This window comes from Scyliorhinus canicula, chromosome 5 (genome assembly GCF_902713615.1).
Source record: "Scyliorhinus canicula chromosome 5, sScyCan1.1, whole genome shotgun sequence".
NCBI classification, from domain to species: Eukaryota; Metazoa; Chordata; class Chondrichthyes; order Carcharhiniformes; family Scyliorhinidae; genus Scyliorhinus; species Scyliorhinus canicula.
This window is the reverse complement of record NC_052150.1, coordinates 186,053,652-186,070,742: the sequence shown is the minus strand read 5'-3', so window position 1 is coordinate 186,070,742 and position 17,091 is coordinate 186,053,652. Positions and strand designations below refer to the sequence as shown.

Genomic DNA, 17,091 nt, shown 5'->3' with positions numbered 1-17,091 from the left:
TGTTAGCTCATAGTTTCCAATAAAGCATGAAAATGACTCAGGTCACACAAGCTACATCCAGCTCCCACCCTTTGTGTATTATACACTCGACAATCAAGAATGCTCCTGTGATTGCTAAATTCAAATTGACCTTTTGAATAATAAATCTAAAAATGGTGTGAAGAACTAAGCAATGGAAGTATCATTTTTTTATACATTTAGAGTACCCAATTATTTTAATTTTTTTCCAATTCAGGGGCAATTTAGTGTAGGTCAATCCACCTAATCTGGACATCTTTGAGTTGTGGGGATGAAACCCATGCAGAGAATGGGCAAACTCCACGTGGACAGTGACCCAGGGCCGGGATTCGAACCCGGGTCCTCAGCGCCGTAGGCTGCAGTGCTAACCACTAGGCCATGTGCCACCCCCACAATGGCACTATCTTAAGTTATTGCACATAACATATGGTACATGCTGGACTTGTAAGACCTTGGGTTACTGTCTATGTGGAGTCTGCACATTCTCCCCGTGTCTGCGTGGGTTTCCTCCGGGTGCTCCGGTTTCCTCCCACAAATCCCCAAAGACTTGCTTATTAGGTGAATTGGACATCCTGAATTCTCCCTCTGTGTACCCAAACAGGCGCCAGAGTGTGGTCACTTGGGGCTTTTCACAGTAACTTCATTGCAGTGTTAATGTAAGCCTACTTGTGACACTAATAAAGATTATTATTGGTCAGGCCTCAGTTACAATAAGTACTGGACCCAATTTTGGTCTCCTCCATTGCATGTTTTGGATAGTGTGCAGAAGAGAGCCACTAAACCACGATGGGCTAAAAGAATCGGGACTGCATACTTTAAGGAGGCATATTGGGGGCGATCTTATTGAGGTTTATTCAGGGCCGGCTCAAGGCACCGGCAACTCGGGCTGTCGCCCGGGGCGCCATGTGCTCGGGGGCGCCAGAGACTCGGGTCCCGCGCATGCGCAGTTGGGCCGGTGCCAACCAGCGCATGCGCGGTGGCCGCCCGCCCCCAGGGCGGCCCCCGGCTCGGTCCCCCCCGCCCCCCCTCGGGTCCGCCCCCCGCCCCGCCCTCGGGTCCGCCCCTCCTCGGCCCCGCCCCTCCTCGGCCCCCCCCCCCTCGGGTCCGCCCCTCCTCGGCCCCACCCCCCCGCCCCTCCTCGCTCGCCCGACCCCCCCAGCCCCGCCCCCCCCCAGCCCCGCCCCCCCAAGAGCGCCGAAGTTCAGCTTGCCCGGGGCGCCAGCAACCCTAGAGCTGGCGCTGGGTTTATTGGACGATGAAGGGATTGGATTGTATTCCAGTTGATAGTTTGTTCCAAGTGAATAGGTTAGGAAGGGACAATTTTAAACTGAACAAGGCTGGACCTTGGTTGATATCAGGAGATATCTTGTCTTGGATTATCAAGGCCAGAGTAATCACCTGGACTGGCTTTGATCACCTGGGATGGGGGAATGCGCAGAGAGCAATTTCCCAGATTATATTTCCCCCGAATTTGGCCTGGGATTTTGATCTGTTTTATCACCTTTGCCATAAAGACAAATGGTCTGGATGGATTGGAGTGTGTATATATTTGGTGAAATTCTCCGTTTGGGAGAGTAAGTGTTGACGCAGGGACTGAATTATATGTCGTTCATGTTCCTGTTGGGGGCGCTATTTGTGGAGCAATGCAGGACATGCTAATGGGCCAGCACTCCGCTGGTGCCAATTCCGAGCAATTCCTGGCCTGGTGGGTGTTCTAACCGCTGGGGCTGGAGTTAGAACCAAAGAGCCTGGCAGCTGGAGCTGTTTTTATGTGCTCCACTGACCACACACTCACTGCAGCCACCAAGATGGCTCAGAGAAGACCTGTCCCCCAAGTCAGGAGTCTGAGATGGACACACAGCTCCATGTTCAGTGTATTTATAGCCTCACGCTCTCCATCCGCAGCCATGCAACCAGTCCACATTTGTAAATACTTACAGTAATTCACACCCGCATGACCCGAGAGGAGCATTGCAGAAGGGCGCTGCATACTGTGTCCAACCCGCTAATCACATTTAAATACATGCAAATATCAGTTTTGAATGACGCCGCCAACACGAGGCGCAAACCTCATTATCGCCGCCAGTGAGGGGCCAGAGCATGACGTCCAAATCGATGGTAGGTGCGGATCTTAATTTTGGCCGGATGCCCGATTCCCTGCCTGATCACGGTTCGAGTTGCAGCATTGCGAGGCGGAGAACTTTGCCCATTGTGAGGCACGGATTCTCCGGTTCCGCTGTAGTGAATGGAGTTTCGGCTGAGCGCCAAATTCTCCATTCTCACTGGCAGCGGTAGCGGGCCGAACTCAGATCGGAGGATCCCGGCCAAAGTGCGTGAGCCAAATTGGATGGATACTGGGGCCTTTTCGTGTTCGCCATTGTATCTGTGTCCACATAAACCTTAGATTTAGAATTCCACTTTCATAGAAGTTAAACTCGTTGCGATCAATTGAGCAGACAATGCACATATCTGATTCCCTGACTGCTTACATAGTTGGAATTTTAGTCATCCCACTGCAGTGAAGATCCAAGACTAATCTCGCAGTTTTAACCTTAAATATAAGGCCAAGATTTTCTTAAATGCTAAACATCTTTTCGAAAAAGCATTGACAATCATTGCCAGCACCCTCACCTATAGAGCAGGGGAAGGTTCCTAAATCCAATCCTTGCTAATGCTGCACTATCTGATTTCAATGGCTGCTGAAAAACAATATTCAGATTGTTGGTGGAAGAGTTGTGGTGTGAGGAAATCAGTCAAGTACCATAACCCCTGGTTTCAGTGACCCCTGTTACAAAATGGTTGGTAAGGACGAGCTGAGTTCACTTGTGATACTTTCAGGACTAAACACGCTGTCCAGGATAACATATGGTATGGTGTTTTGGGAAAGATATCGCATGCACATTTTGATAGGGTACGTATTGCCCACAAATGTAATGCAGTTAAAAAGGGCAGGTCAGGTGGGAAAGCATTCGCTAGAAGTAAATGGTCCAATAGCATTAGCATTCTGCTAATTTATTTCTGAGATGAAATTATGGCTGAATATACATGCTAAATGATTATAAATAATCTTCTGGCGCATTTTAAATGTTAAATATGCTTACAACGATTCCATTGAACTAAAAAAATTAGCATCTTTCCCAATTAATAAATGAATAAATGAATCAATCCTGTAAACCTATCATCCCAATTAGTTTGACTGAGACATTTCCTTTATGTATTCAGCAAAGAAAGTGAGACGATAATTTGCCTCCAATTCGATCTCTAGACAATGCAGCATTAGCCTTTGTCAACAGCTATTCGCAAAATGAACCAAAAGTCAGAGAAAATACATGAATAACAGGGTAAGATCTTACACCACTAAAATACTCTAAATGGTACATTGCGGAATATTAATGGGATACTGATTTAATGAGCTTTCAGCACCTTCGTAATATATTATAATGTACAATAAATTCTGATGATGCAAGTCATGTTGCTGCTTCATTGTGTTCTCAGCTGCGAGACAGCGAGCAAACAAGAATCTCTCTTAAAAGTTATGAAGTCACTTTGAAAACAACACACCATGTTTGGATTTGTTGCCTAATTTAGGAAACACCACACAACGCTAAACCTACCTGAGGTACGAGAGATGCCCTTTACTCTGCCATTGCGACGGCTGTTACTTATTGAAGTTCCCCAGCTGAATAAAAACACAAGTCTGGGAAAATACACTGCTACTCTCTACTGCAAAGTGCACTCCCCTTCTTCCTGCAGCTGCTTCCTAAACAAAACTCTGCTATTGTTCTGTTATCTGCACCACAAAAATGCCCGGCTCTAAAGATCCCTGTGTGCAAAAGTCTGTATCAGCCTTACAGTAACACACCACTGCAATAGCTGTCACATGCTGAGTGCAATTTTACTTGTCAAGCTCCACATTAGATAAAACAAAAACAAAACAATTTTTCAAATTGCTTTGTCATAGACGTTGGTTCAGGAAGAATATTGATTTAATACAGTGCATGTGCTGATCAATACAACTAATGTGTTTTAAAGGCTATTTGATCACAATTGTTGCATGAAGCAATTGCATGACAGACATGCTTACGAGGAAAGGCTCAGGGAATTGAGGTTGTTTTCGTTAGAGAGGAGAAGGCTGAGAGGTGACTTAATAGAGACATATAAGATAGTCAGAGGGTTAGATAGGGTGGACAGTGAGAGTCTTTTTCCTCGGATGGTGATGACCAACACGAGGGGACATAGCTTTAAATCGAGGGGTGATAGATATAGGACAGATATCAGAGGCAGTTTCTTTACTCAGAGAGTAGTAGGGGTGTGGAACGCCCTGCCTTCAACAGTAGTAGACTCGCCAACTTTAAGGGCATTTAAGTGGTCACTGGATAGACATATGGATGAAAGTGGAATAGTGTAGGTCAGATAGGCTTCAGATGGTTTCACAGGTCGGCGCAACATCGAGGGCCGAAGGGCCCGTACTGCGCTGTTCTATGTTCTATGTTCTATAACATAGAATGATTGAATCCACAGAGTCCCTACAGTGCTGAAGGAGTCTGTTCGGCCCATCAAGTCTGCGCCGACCTTCTGAAAGAGCTCTCCACCTAGGCCCACTCCCCCATCTATCCCATGAAGACCACCCATCATGGCCAATGAACTTAACCTGTGCATCTTTGCACTGTGGGAGGGAACCGGAGCACCCGGAGGAAACCCACTCAGACACGAGGAGAATGTGCAAACTCCACACAGGCAGTCAAATAAGGACGGAATTGAACCCGGGTCCCTGACGCTGTGAGGCAGCAGTGTTGAACAGAGTTCATAAGTCAAATGAATAATGTTGAATTGAGCCTCCTTTAATTCATTTATCACTATTTCCATTCTTCAATCCTGCTGAGGGAGGTGGCAGCAAGGCTCCACTGCAGATATGTGAGTGAGGATAGTGTGGGTAAGGCTGCCACTGCATTCTCAAAGGGACCCCTGGAGATCGTGTTGCGACCATGAGGGCCAACAGAGGCAAATCAGGCAGGGCTTGAAGTAGCCAAGGAGGTCAGTCGCAGGAGTGTAGTCTCATATACATCGATAGGGTGCTGATCGAGCTTCAATTATCAGAGCAGGACAGGTGAATGACTTCCCACTTTCATGTGTCACCCATAACATACTGACTTATGCAGCATTCTCTAACACATCAGACTCACAAACCTACAGCTCCACTCAGTCCCTCCCTCTGGAGGCAGCTACTTACATCCCCATCTGAACAGCCAACACTCACCCTCATCTTATTGACATCTCACACCCATCTCTCACACGCACCCTCCACAAATGTTGGCACTCCATCCTTTCGATTTATTCCATTTCTCACAATCATAACCCTCTATTTTCCCTCCTTGATACCGAACGGCAGGGTGTTTCAGCAAAGTGCTTCCCAGATCTTGGCCATCAGGGAAGTGCAGGTGGACTCGGAGAAGGAAGGTGGAGAAAGGGGAAAAGGAAGTTTAGATTCTGCTTATGGTTCTCCCACTCCTCACCTTCTGTATTCACCCTTAGTCAGAGCCCTGCCCCACTGAAACCACATGGAATAACTGGTAAGGAAGAGAAAGACTACTTAGTTCCACAAAGGGAATCACTTTGGCATTAATAGCGATGCCACTGTTTAATGTTTTTGTTGATGAGGCACCAACTTCATTTCAAACCTCTTTTGTCCAATCATCTCCATTGTTGCTATGCATATGTCAATTGACGGTCAGCCTCGAGGGGAAAGCAGTGTAGAAGGGGAACAAAGATTGTGGGTGTGATGGAAGGATGATTAATTGTGGGATTTGAGTTGGGGGTAGGGATGGGGACAGGGTGGGGGTGGTAGGCAGTGGGTTCACCATATGGTTTCACACACACAGGTTCTCTGAATGAAGCCATTAGGAGTCCATTGCTTTCTCTGGCAGTGACATGAGCGGCTACAGGGAATGTAGCCACATCAAGCTGCTTCTCATCCTGACCTTTTTGCTGTCCCTGAGGATACCAATCTATCATCACCTTCTGAATCCTCGAGCTCCATTTCTGTCTGCAGTGCCATGTTGAACAAGGCACAGGAGACTATTACAATTCACAAAAAGCCTTGTTGGTGCACACTGAACCGAACTCCCAGCTGGGTACTGGTATCTGAATCACACCTCAGCAACCCAGTGGCTCATTGCTCATCTTTGAGCTCACGGGGCTCCAGTTGTATCTCTCACCTGCATCAGTCCCAAGGGTTTCTCACAGGTCCTCAGAAGGCCGCCTTCTCCCCAAATCTCCACTTGCTCGCGCTGTGTGGAAGTGTGAAAAGCGGTGAGAGATTTGACTGTTGCAGAATGTAGGAATTCAGCCAGCTTCTAGGATATGTTGCGTGAAAGCCTTCCGGTGGTTACAAACCAATGAGAACATTCATGGTGTGGAATCCCTTTGGATTGATGAAAACGGTTGTTTGATCTGAGAGCAATCACCATCTCAAGTGTCTATCCTCTCCCATGGACCTATCCAAGGTCTGACACCATGGGCGTGATCTACACAAATGGGAACAGAATCCAGTAGCGCTCAAATCACTATCGAATGGCCATTTGGGTAGACCGGGGGCCTTAGATTGGCAAATCCGAGGGCTCTCTTATTCTGACTGGCTTCACCAAGTTGCAAAGTGGATGTAATTGGCAGTCTTGGAAAACGGCTTGGTCACCTGGGAGATGCACCTTTGCACAGCAGATTGTGAAGCCCAGAAGATCTCCAAAGGTGCCGAAATTCTGTGTTGAGGTGACTCCGTTGGTCACTGACAATGTGAGCTCAACTATTCCACTTGGAAAGTTGGCTTCTTTCAGAAGACTGCAACCGTCAACAACGGCCTTCCCAGAATGACTGAGCCTCCTGATATACTGTTACTTTATCCTGTCTAGAAAACTGAGCTTCTGTTTGTATACCATGACTTGGGGATATTGCATCCTTTGCGCTAAGCTCTATGCTCCTCTCCTCGGTCTGGTGGAGTGGCAGCTGGTCAAGAAGAAGTTGGCTGGTGCTGTTGGTGTTACTCCTGAATCTCCTGGTGCTGTTGGTGTTACTCCTGAATCTCCTGGTGCTGTTAGTGCTGCTCCTGAATCTCCTGGTGCTGTTGGTGTTACTCCTGAATCTCCTGGTGCTGTTAGTGCTGCTCCTGAATCTCAAGGTGCTGTTGGTGTTATTCCTGAATCTCCTGGTGCTGTTGGTGTTACTCCTGAATCTCCTGGTGCTGTTAGTGCTGCTCCTGAATCTCCTGGTGCTGTTGGTGTTACTCCGGAATCTCCTGGTGCTGTTGGTGTTACTCCGGAATCTCCTGGTGCTTCTGGTGTTACTCCTGAATCTCCTGGTGCTGTTGGTGTTACTCCTGAATCTCCTGGTGCTGCTGGTGTTACTCCTGAATCTCCTGGTGCTGTTGGTGTTATTCCTGAATCTCTTGGTGCTGCTGGTGTTATTCCTGAATCTCTTGGTGCTGTTGGTGTTACTCCTGAATCTCCTGGTGCTGTTGGTGTTATTCCTGAATCTCTTGGTGCTGTTGGTGTTACTCCTGAATCTCCTGGTGCTGCTGGTGTTACTCCTGAATCTCCTGGTGCTGTTGGTGTTATTCCTGAATCTCTTGGTGCTGCTGGTGTTATTCCTGAATCTCTTGGTGCTGTTGGTGTTACTCCTGAATCTCCTGGTGCTGCTGGTGTTACTCCTGAATCTCCTGGTGCTGTTGGTGTTACTCCTGAATCTCCTGGTGCTGCTCCGGAATCTCAAGGTGCTGCTGGTGTTGCTCCTGAATCTCAAGGGGCTGTTGGTGTTGCTCCTGAATCTCAAGGTGCTGATGGTTTTGGTTCTGGGGGAAGCGGGGTGGGGCGGTGTGTTAAACCACTGTATTGTATTGTTACATCCCTGGGCTTGTCCCTACTGCCTCCGCCTGTGGCTCCTCCCCTCGGGCTCATGTATAAAGGTGGCTGGTCTCTGCCTCTGATCCAGTTCGGGATCAGATCAAGGAGGCTTTCTGTTTAGTGTATTAAAGCCTCAGTTACGTTCACCACTCATCGTGTGTTCTTTGATGGCATATCAGGGTGGGGGGGGGGGGGGGGGGGGGGGGGGGGGGGGGTGGTGCGGGCAGAGGTGATCAGTGCAGAAAATGGGACCAAGTGCGGCTTCGGCCGTGCGTTCCCCTGATGAGGCCCCCAGTCTACCCGAATGGCCATTCAATAGCGGTCTGAGCGCTACTGGATTCTGTTCCCCTGGGGTCAGACCTTAGATATGCCCGTGGGAGAGGATACACATTTGAGATAGTGAGATTTGAATTGCATTGGACTTCCACTTCCTTGCTGCATGTCAGACTCCGTGTCAGCCGCTGCTCACTATTCAGCCTCCCCCATGCGTTCCATGGCCCTTTCTTCAAAGGGATGTGGAGCGATTTCTGGGATGTCCGCACCTGTCCTCTGACATGCCCTCCAATTATGGCCCACTGTAACAATGGGGACACATAAAAGTCATAGTGAGAGTTTGGCATGCCAGCTTGATGGGGGGGGGGGGGTTTCTAGTTGAGGTATTTTGTGGGCAAGGTTCCTCACCAAAAAGGGCAGGACGTGGATTCCGAGGAAAATGCTGTGGTAGTATGACTAGGGGTATTGCGGTACCTGGGAGTGTGAGCTGCCATTGGTGGAGAGGGCTCGCTGCCCATTGGCCCAAGTATCGTGTCCTCTGTATTCTCATTGGTCGAGAGGAAGGTAGCTTTGCCTACAAGGTGGGGTATAAGAACCCGTGTGCCCCAGCAGCCAGGTAATTTCTGTACTCCTGTTGCTGGGCACACTTCTTTTTGATTAAAGCCTTTCGTTTCGGACTACACCTACGTTTCGTGTCCATTGATCGTGCATCACATGCATATATGCGGGGTGTTACAAGTGACTAGGGGATTGGTGGCAGATATGAGGGGTCAAGGACGGGAGTGATGCCGGGGAAAACAGGTGGTCATTCACCCGAGCTGCTCTGAAGAAATAGGTTGTTCATCGCTTTGCATGCCAATCCTCTTGGTGAGGCTGACAACACTCACTGCCTCTATCAGCTTCTCCAAGGCTTTGCTCATTATGAATGGGTGCTCTCTACTTCCTGCCCTGTGAAGAGGGTGTCTTTCCTCTCCTTGGCGGTGTCCAGTATCCTGCTGATGTCAGCATCCGGAAACCTCGGAGCAGGTCTTTTCCTAGCCATACTGTTGGCTGCAAGGGGAGTATGGGCTGCATGAAGTGCTTAAAAACTGCACCAGCTTGTCAGCTTTTCAATGTTAATCCCCACCTCAGAAAATGTAACACCTGGTGATCCATGTCTCAAGCGGGATGCACCTGACCAGAGTGCTAGCCTAGTTCCATGTAATGAATTGCTCCTTGCCAGAGCTCCCAGTGGTAGCACAAACTTGCCGCCATTCTCCAGTAGCAGGAGCACTTAGACTCCGAAACGGAAAATCCTGGCCTCTGCTTCTACTGCCTTTTCAGGAAGAACGTTCCAGAGACGCTCTACCCTCAGAGAAAGAAATGCTCCTCATCTCCGTTTTAAATGAACGACCTCTTGATTTTAAACAGCGACCCCCAAGTCCTAGATTCTCCCACAAGAGGAAACATCCTCTCCACACCCACCCCGTCAAGGGGCGGGATTCTCCGCGAACCGGCAGGGCGGGCCACTCCGGCATCGGGCCGCCCCGAACATGCGGAATCCTCCGCACCTTCAGGGGCTAGGCTGGCGCCGGAGTGTTTGGTGCCACGCCAACTGGTGCCGAAGGGCCTCCGCCGGCCGGCGCAAGTCATCCCAGCGCATGCGCGGGAGCACCAGCGTGTGCTGGCATCATCCCAGCGCATGCGCAGGGGGTTGTTCTCCACACCGGCAATGGCAGAGGTTGACAGCGGCCGGTGTGGAGGGAAAGAGTGGCACAGGCCCGCCTGTGGATCGGTGGGCCCCGATTGCGGGCCAGGCCACCGTGGGGGCGCCACCCGCAGCCAGATCCCCCCATGCCCTCCCCCGCCCCCCCCCCCCCCCCCCCTCCCCCGTGAGGACTCTGCAGGCCACTCGTGGAGCCAGATCCCGCCGTTAAGGATCTGTTGTGATTTATGCCGGCTGGACCCGCCGAAAATGGGCGGTCACTCGGCCTATCGCCGAGTCCGTGATTCCCGCCCCAGCCAAAACCCCGGCGCCGGAGAATTCGGCAGCCGGCAGGGGCGGGATTCACGCCGCCCCCTCGGCGATTCTCCGACCCGGCGGGGGGAGGGTCGGAGAATCCCACCCAAGATTCGTCAGAATCTTACGTGTTTCATATATTGGGGACGGGATTCTAAAATCCTGAGGCGAAGTGTTGACGCCGTCGGAAACGCCGTGGTGTTTCTCAATGATGTCAACACGGCCTCAGGATCTGCAATTCTGGCCCCTACAGAGGGCCAGCATGGCACTGCAGCGTTTCACGCCGCTCCAGCTGCTGGTCCCGGCATCAACTGGTTGCTGCGGGATCCGTGCATACGCAGTGGCTTCCTTCAACGTGCAGGCGCCGACGCAACATGGCGTAGGACTACAGGGGCCAGCGCAGAAGAAAGGAGGCCCCCAGGCAGAGAGGCTCCGATTGCAGGCCAGACCACATCGGAGGACCCCCCCCCCCGGGGGCTGGACCACCCCTCCCCCCTGACAGGCCCCCCCCAGACCCTTCCACGCCGAATTCCCGCTGGCTGAGAACAGGCGTGGACGGCGCTGACTGTGCTCGGCTTTTTTTCCGACGGCCAAGAATTGGGCCGAGAATTGGCGGGCCAGCTGCGTAGAGCGGCCCTCGACCGGCGCCACGCCAACCATGCCGACGGCAATGGCACCGATTGTCCGCACTGTGGAGAATCGCGTGCTGGTGTCGGGACGGCGTGGTGCAAGTCGCGCCAGTCGCGGGGATTCTCCGACCCGGCCCCGGGCTGAGAGAATCCTGCCCTATATTCCACAAAAGTTCACGGTAGCACATATAACCTCCAAAATGTTAGAAATCACTTGTCATGCGGTGAAAGCACACCTTCAGATCAAATCTTGTAAGAAAAAGGTCTTTTAGCTGTGCAAGGAAGGAGCTGTTGTGTTTCAGGATTTAAAGACTTTCCGGAGTATTCGTTTCGCAACCCAGTCAAATCCTTCTGAGCTATTGCCTTGTGGATATTAACAAGTCTGAGAAAGAATAGGAAAGCTGTGTACTAGCTGTAAGAGCCAGAATGTTGGGTTAAATGTGCATTCAATATGCCTTTCGACATATTTAATTCACAGACCTACCATCCTCACGAGAATTTCCTGCACATGTTCAAAACCCCAACAATTAAATGCAGGAAGTGAGTGGGTTTCTGACGCATTGACATTTTATGATGTTTTAGCCACTGGCATAGCCCAGTATAGAATTCTGACATAACTGGAGCCTTAAGGAAGTTGCAGAAAATTAAGGTTTCCACTTTTATTTAAGTATTGTTAACTTTCTCCTCCCTCCCCGCACCCCTCCACATTTACAGGTTCAAATTGTGGCTACCATTTCAAAACTATTGTCTGGATGTACCCGCATGGACATTCCCTGGACCAGCTAATTTCCATAAAATCCAAGTGGGATGATAAACCATTGTGCTCTACGGACTATTTCACCATCAGCGTCTATTCAAATAACCATCAATCGTCTTCTTAGACACATAATTACGGAGTTATTTTTGGGAGTTAGTAGACATGTTTTTACTGGAAATCTTTTCATTCTATATCCATTCTACTTTGGGAAAAAGTCTTTATAATCTCCAATCTAGCTTGAAGGTTGCTAATTTTGTATTTATGCCTTTTAGTGATGCTCTCAGAGTCTCTATTAAATAATTTAGTTACTCAGCATTTTATGCGTCTCAAATATATTGTTAATTTTCTTCTCCGATTAAAACAGGGTTGGTTCAGTGGGGCGAAATTCTCCGACCCCCAGCAGGGTCGGAGAAACGCCTGGGGCCGCCGAAAATCCCGCCCCCGCCGTGGCAGAGATTCCCCGCCACCCGGGAAGTGGCAGCGGCAGGAATCTCGCCACTCCGATCGGAGAGGCCCCTGCGGTGATTCTCCGGCCCGGATGGGCCGAGGTCCCGCTGCTGGGAGGCCTCTCCCGCCGCCGAGGTTTAAACCACCTCTGGAACAGCGGGATCAGCGGCGCGAGCGGGCCCCGGGTCCTGGGGGGGGGGGCAATCAAACCCCGGGGGGTGCCCCCACGGTGGCCTAGCCCGTGATCGAGGCCCCCCGCTCAGACTCCGGGGGGTGTCAGTGGCGTTGTGCGGGGGGTGTCAGTGAGGTGCGGGGGTGTCAGTGGCGTTGTGCGGGGGGGTGTCAGTGGCGTTGTGCGGGGGTGTCAGTGACGTTGTGCTGGGGGTGTCAGTGAGGTGCGGGGGGGTGTCAGTGGCGTTGTGCGGGGGGGTGTCAGTGGCGTTGTGCGGGGGGGTGTCAGTGGCGTTGTGCGGGGGTGTCAGTGGGGTTGTGCTGGGGGTGTCAGTGAGGTGCTGGGGTGTCAGTGGCGTTGTGCGGGGGGGTGTCAGTGGCGTTGTGCGGGGGTGTCAGTGGCGTTGTGCGGGGGGGTGTCAGTGGCGTTGTGCGGGGGGTGTCAGTGGCGTTGTGCGGGGGTGTCAGTGGCGTTGTGCGGGGGGGTGTCAGTGGCGTTGTGCGGGGGTGTCAGTGACGTTGTGCTGGGGGTGTCAGTGAGGTGCTGGGGTGTCAGTGGCGTTGTGCGGGGGGGTGTCAGTGGCGTTGTGCGGGGGGTGTCAGTGGCGTTGTGCGGGGGTGTCAGTGGCGTTGTGCGGGGGGGTGTCAGTGGCGTTGTGCGGGGGTGTCAGTGACGTTGTGCTGGGGGTGTCAGTGAGGTGCTGGGGTGTCAGTGGCGTTGTGCGGGGGGGTGTCAGTGGCGTTGTGCGGGGGGTGTCAGTGAGGTGCGGGGGTGTCAGTGGCGTTGTGCGGGGGGGTGTCAGTGGCGTTGTGCGGGGGGGGTGTCAGTGGCGTTGTGCGGGGGGGTGTCAGTGAGGTGCGGGGGTGTCAGTGGCGTTGTGCGGGGGGGGTGTCAGTGGCGTTGTGCGGGGGGTGTCAGTGAGGTGCGGGGGTGTCAGTGGCGTCGTGCGGGGGTGTCAGTGAGGTGCGGGGGGTGTCAGCGACGTTGAGGGGGCGTCAGCGACGCGCGGGGGCGTCAGCGACGCGCGGGGGCGTCAGCGACGGGCGGGGGCGTCAGCGACGGGCGGGGGCGTCAGCGACGGGCGGGGGCGTCAGCGACGGGCGGGGGCGTCAGCGATGTTGAGGAGGTGTCAGCGATGTTGAGGAGGTGTCAGCGATGTTGAGGGGGTGTCAGCGACGGGCGGGGGCGTCAGCGACACGCGGGGGTGTCAGTGGCGTTGTGCGGGGGTGTCAGTGAGGTGCGGGGGGGTGTCAGCGACACGCGGGGGCGTCAGCGACATGCGGGGGCGTCAGCGACAAGCGGGGGCGTCAGCGACACGCGGGGGTGTCAGTGGCGTTGTGCGGGGGTGTCAGTGGCGTTGTGCGGGGGTGTCAGTGAGGTGCGGGGGTGTCAGTGAGGTGCGGGGGTGTCAGTGAGGTGCGGGGGTGTCAGTGAGGTGCGGGGGTGTCAGCGACACGCGGGGGCGTCAGCGACACGCGGGGGCGTCAGCGACACACGGGGGCGTCAGCGACACGCGGGGGCGTCAGCGACACGCGGGGGCGTCAGCGACACGCGGGGGCGTCAGCGACACGCGGGGGCGTCAGCGACACGCGGGGGCGTCAGCGACACGCGGGGGCGTCAGCGACACGCGGGGGCGTCAGCGACACGCGGGGGCGTCAGCGACACGCGGGGGCGTCAGCGACACGCGGGGGCGTCAGCGACACGCGGGGGCGTCAGCGACACGCGGGGGCGTCAGCGACACGCGGGGGCGTCAGCGACACGCGGGGGCGTCAGCGACACGCGGGGGCGTCAGCGATGTTATGCGGGGGGGGGGGGCGGTGGGTGGCCTATAACGTCACTTTGAGTGTGGGTGGCACTTTAAGAATGGTGCCACGATCGCTGTGAAGCTGGGCATGCCGGCATTTTTGAGTCACGTACTTTTCCGGCATGTTTCACCCCGGCTCCAAAGAAATGAGTAAATGTGGGTGGATGGCGATGGGAGTGGTGTCAAAACAATCGGTGCGATTCACCACGGTTTTCCCTTCTGAAATGACGGGAGAATTCCACCCCATATTTGCAAGGGGGATTTAGGACAGGCAATAAATGCTGGCCTTGCCAGCAATGCCCACATTCTGTGAATGAAATCAAATGACCTACAACTGCCATGTCAGATGTAGCCAGCCGTCATTTGTCGCTTCATTCAGATCTGTTTCAATTATTATATTTCAATTACTTAGCATTCAGTTTAAATGCGTTTAAACTCAATCAGTTGAATTGCCCTTCGCACAAAAACATGTGAGCAACAGTTAACTGAAACCACTGGTTGGCCTGCTTCTTCAGCTGCTGCAATGATTTGACCACATTTTCAATATAAATTTGTGAAATTCAGTCATCCAGATGCCCCATTGGCGATGTTCCAGTCAATAAACAATTCAGTTAATTTCCAATGCTCAACTGCACTGATTTTTGGGAGGTTTTACATTTGGGTTTAAGTAAATGAGTTTGCAGAGGAACATGGGTAACTTGGGCGTGCCTCCATCTTAGCAAACTGATGCATTCCAAATGCAGTTTCTCATTCCGACACTGGTATTAATTTCTAAGTAGCAACCTGACCAAACCATCTTGCAACCAACATTGTTAGAATGTACAGACAGGTATACTGGGTTCGAGTTAGACTTACACCTACTGCTCTGGTCTTTACTATGATCATCCATTGCTCCTTTCATTATCTGCTGAAGGTTGTTCAGTCGTGAATGAAGTTAATATTGTGTTTGATTAGATTTATGGTCCGATTTGTATTTGGGACAGTTTCTTAGAACAATGCAGTGTCGAAATTACCAGGTAACAGGCTATTTTAGACCCTGCAATGTGTATGGAGACATGATTTATGAATGATCTCCCAATAAAATATCCTCGAGGGAAGCATGATCATAACGTGATGGAATTTCACATTTGGTTTTGTGAGAAAGGTGGATCTGAACTCAGTACCTTAAGCTTACATAAAGTGAGCGAGGATTTCCAGTGACGGGGATGTGCTTAGCGAATGCATGAATGGTGGCTCTCCTCCAGGAAACTCAGATTTAGGTGCTTGCAGCCCAAAATAGCCCATTAAAACTGTGAGAAACACCCCTCACCCTCCTCCAACACCATTAAGACAAGACATGCCAAACGGCAGCAACTCCAGGGGCTGAAAAGAAGCAAAAGGCAGTAAAAGCCTTGAGAGAAGGACCGAGGCGATGGCAAGCATGCGGGGCAATGAGGTCCCAGCCACATCTGATAGGGAGGACCACCAGACCACACACAGGGTTCCCTACCCCCCCCCCCCCCCCCCCCCCCCCCCCCCGCCCAACCCACAACAACCCCCAACAAACAAATGGAGGGGGTTTCTAATTCAGGAACTCCAGGGGCTCAAGGTTGCCATAAAAACAGAGATGATGGCAACAATAAAAGTGGCGGAAGTGGAGTTGTTGGTCACACCCTGCATGTAGCACTGAAAAAGGCAGGAAGGTGGCTGGAGTCTCAGGAAGCTACTATTATGGACCAGGATTCAGAGAACACCAAAGTATATCATGGAGTTTGCCTGATCTACAACTTTTAATAGATTTTGGTTATGAGGAGCACAACGGCCCACTTTCCAGGTGTTATGCAACAGAGATCTTAAGTATTTTTAAACAAAACAATGTTTATTCTATGAATCCAGTTAACATTTTATAAACACACAGTATTAGCTTATCAACTACCAACACAGATACCCCCCCCCCCCCCCCAAGATACAGTACTCTATTAGGTAACCCTGAGTAACTTTCCTCACAACATCCATAAGTCAAATAGCTTTTTCTCCTACAAAACAGTAGCTTTGCATTCCTTACAGAAAACAGGGTATAACTGTGAAGTTATCATATGGTCTGGAGACATTCTTTAGCATGGAGAGAGAGACCAAAATACACCTTCTTGGTTTGAATGCAGCTCCCCAACTGAAAATGAAACCAAAAAAGTCAGAACCACAAAGCAGCTTCCAGCTCAAAATTAAAATAAAAGACAGAAAAACAGCCCAGCTCCACCCACACAATGACATCACTGCAGCCATTTGATAAATGGGTAAATGATAAATGATAAAAGGGGCAGCAGGGTAGCATGTTGGTTAGCATAAATGCTTCACAGCTCCAGGGTCCCAGGTTCGATTCCCAGCTGGGTCACTGTCTGTGTGGAGTCTGCACGTCCTCCCCCTGTGTGCGTGGGTTTCCTCCGGGTGCTCCGGTTTCCTCCCACAGTCTAAAGATGTGCGGGTTAGGTGGATTGGCCATGCTAAATTGCCCGTAGTGTCCTAATAAAAGTAAGGTTAAGGGGGGGGTTGTTGGGTTACGGGTATAGGGTGTATACGTGGGTTTGAGTAGGGTGATCATGGCTCGGCACAACATTGAGGGCCGAAGGGCCTGTTCTGTGCTGTACTGTTCTATGAAAACATACTTTTCTTAAAGAATGACATGACAGCTGCCCCCAAAAAAGTAAAATAAACCATTAACTTCAAGATAGTTTTATTTTTCATGTTTTAACTTTCCTTTAATAAATAGTCCTCTCCCTTGTATGCTTTCTGATGCATTCAGTTTATTTCTATATCTTTCTGTTGTAACTCCACCAATTTTCCTGAACTAAAAATATCCGCCTCATCCTCCACCTGTTCTTATTCTTTTCCAACCATCTTATCAAAAATTGTTTCTTATAATTGCACTTCAACTTTATCTTCACTCTTTGATTTCTCCTCTTGTATTAACCTGTTACTTTGCGACCTTATTACTACACAATCCGGAAAAATCCCAGGATATTTATCCTTCAACACTTCAGTTATCTGATTTTGTACTGGTTTATCAACCACAATGGGCATCATTCCCACCTGCGATCCAACTATATCATTACCCAAGATAAAC

At 51.2% G+C, this 17,091-nt stretch overlaps 1 protein-coding gene across 5 annotated transcripts in view; it reads right to left on the bottom strand.

Moving 5' to 3' along the window:
• The window catches only part of jcada (junctional cadherin 5 associated a), a 415,634-nt gene that overhangs the window by 342,102 nt on the left and 56,441 nt on the right, over window positions 1-17,091 (bottom strand). Inside the window, exon 1 of one of the 5 annotated variants that reach the window (XM_038798241.1) lies at window positions 3,633-3,759. The exons of the other annotated variants lie outside the window; for them this stretch is intronic. The gene's annotated coding sequence lies outside the window, so the exon portion shown is untranslated. Of the gene's footprint in view, window positions 1-3,632; window positions 3,760-17,091 lie in introns of those variants that run through there. 5 annotated transcript variants of the gene reach the window in all.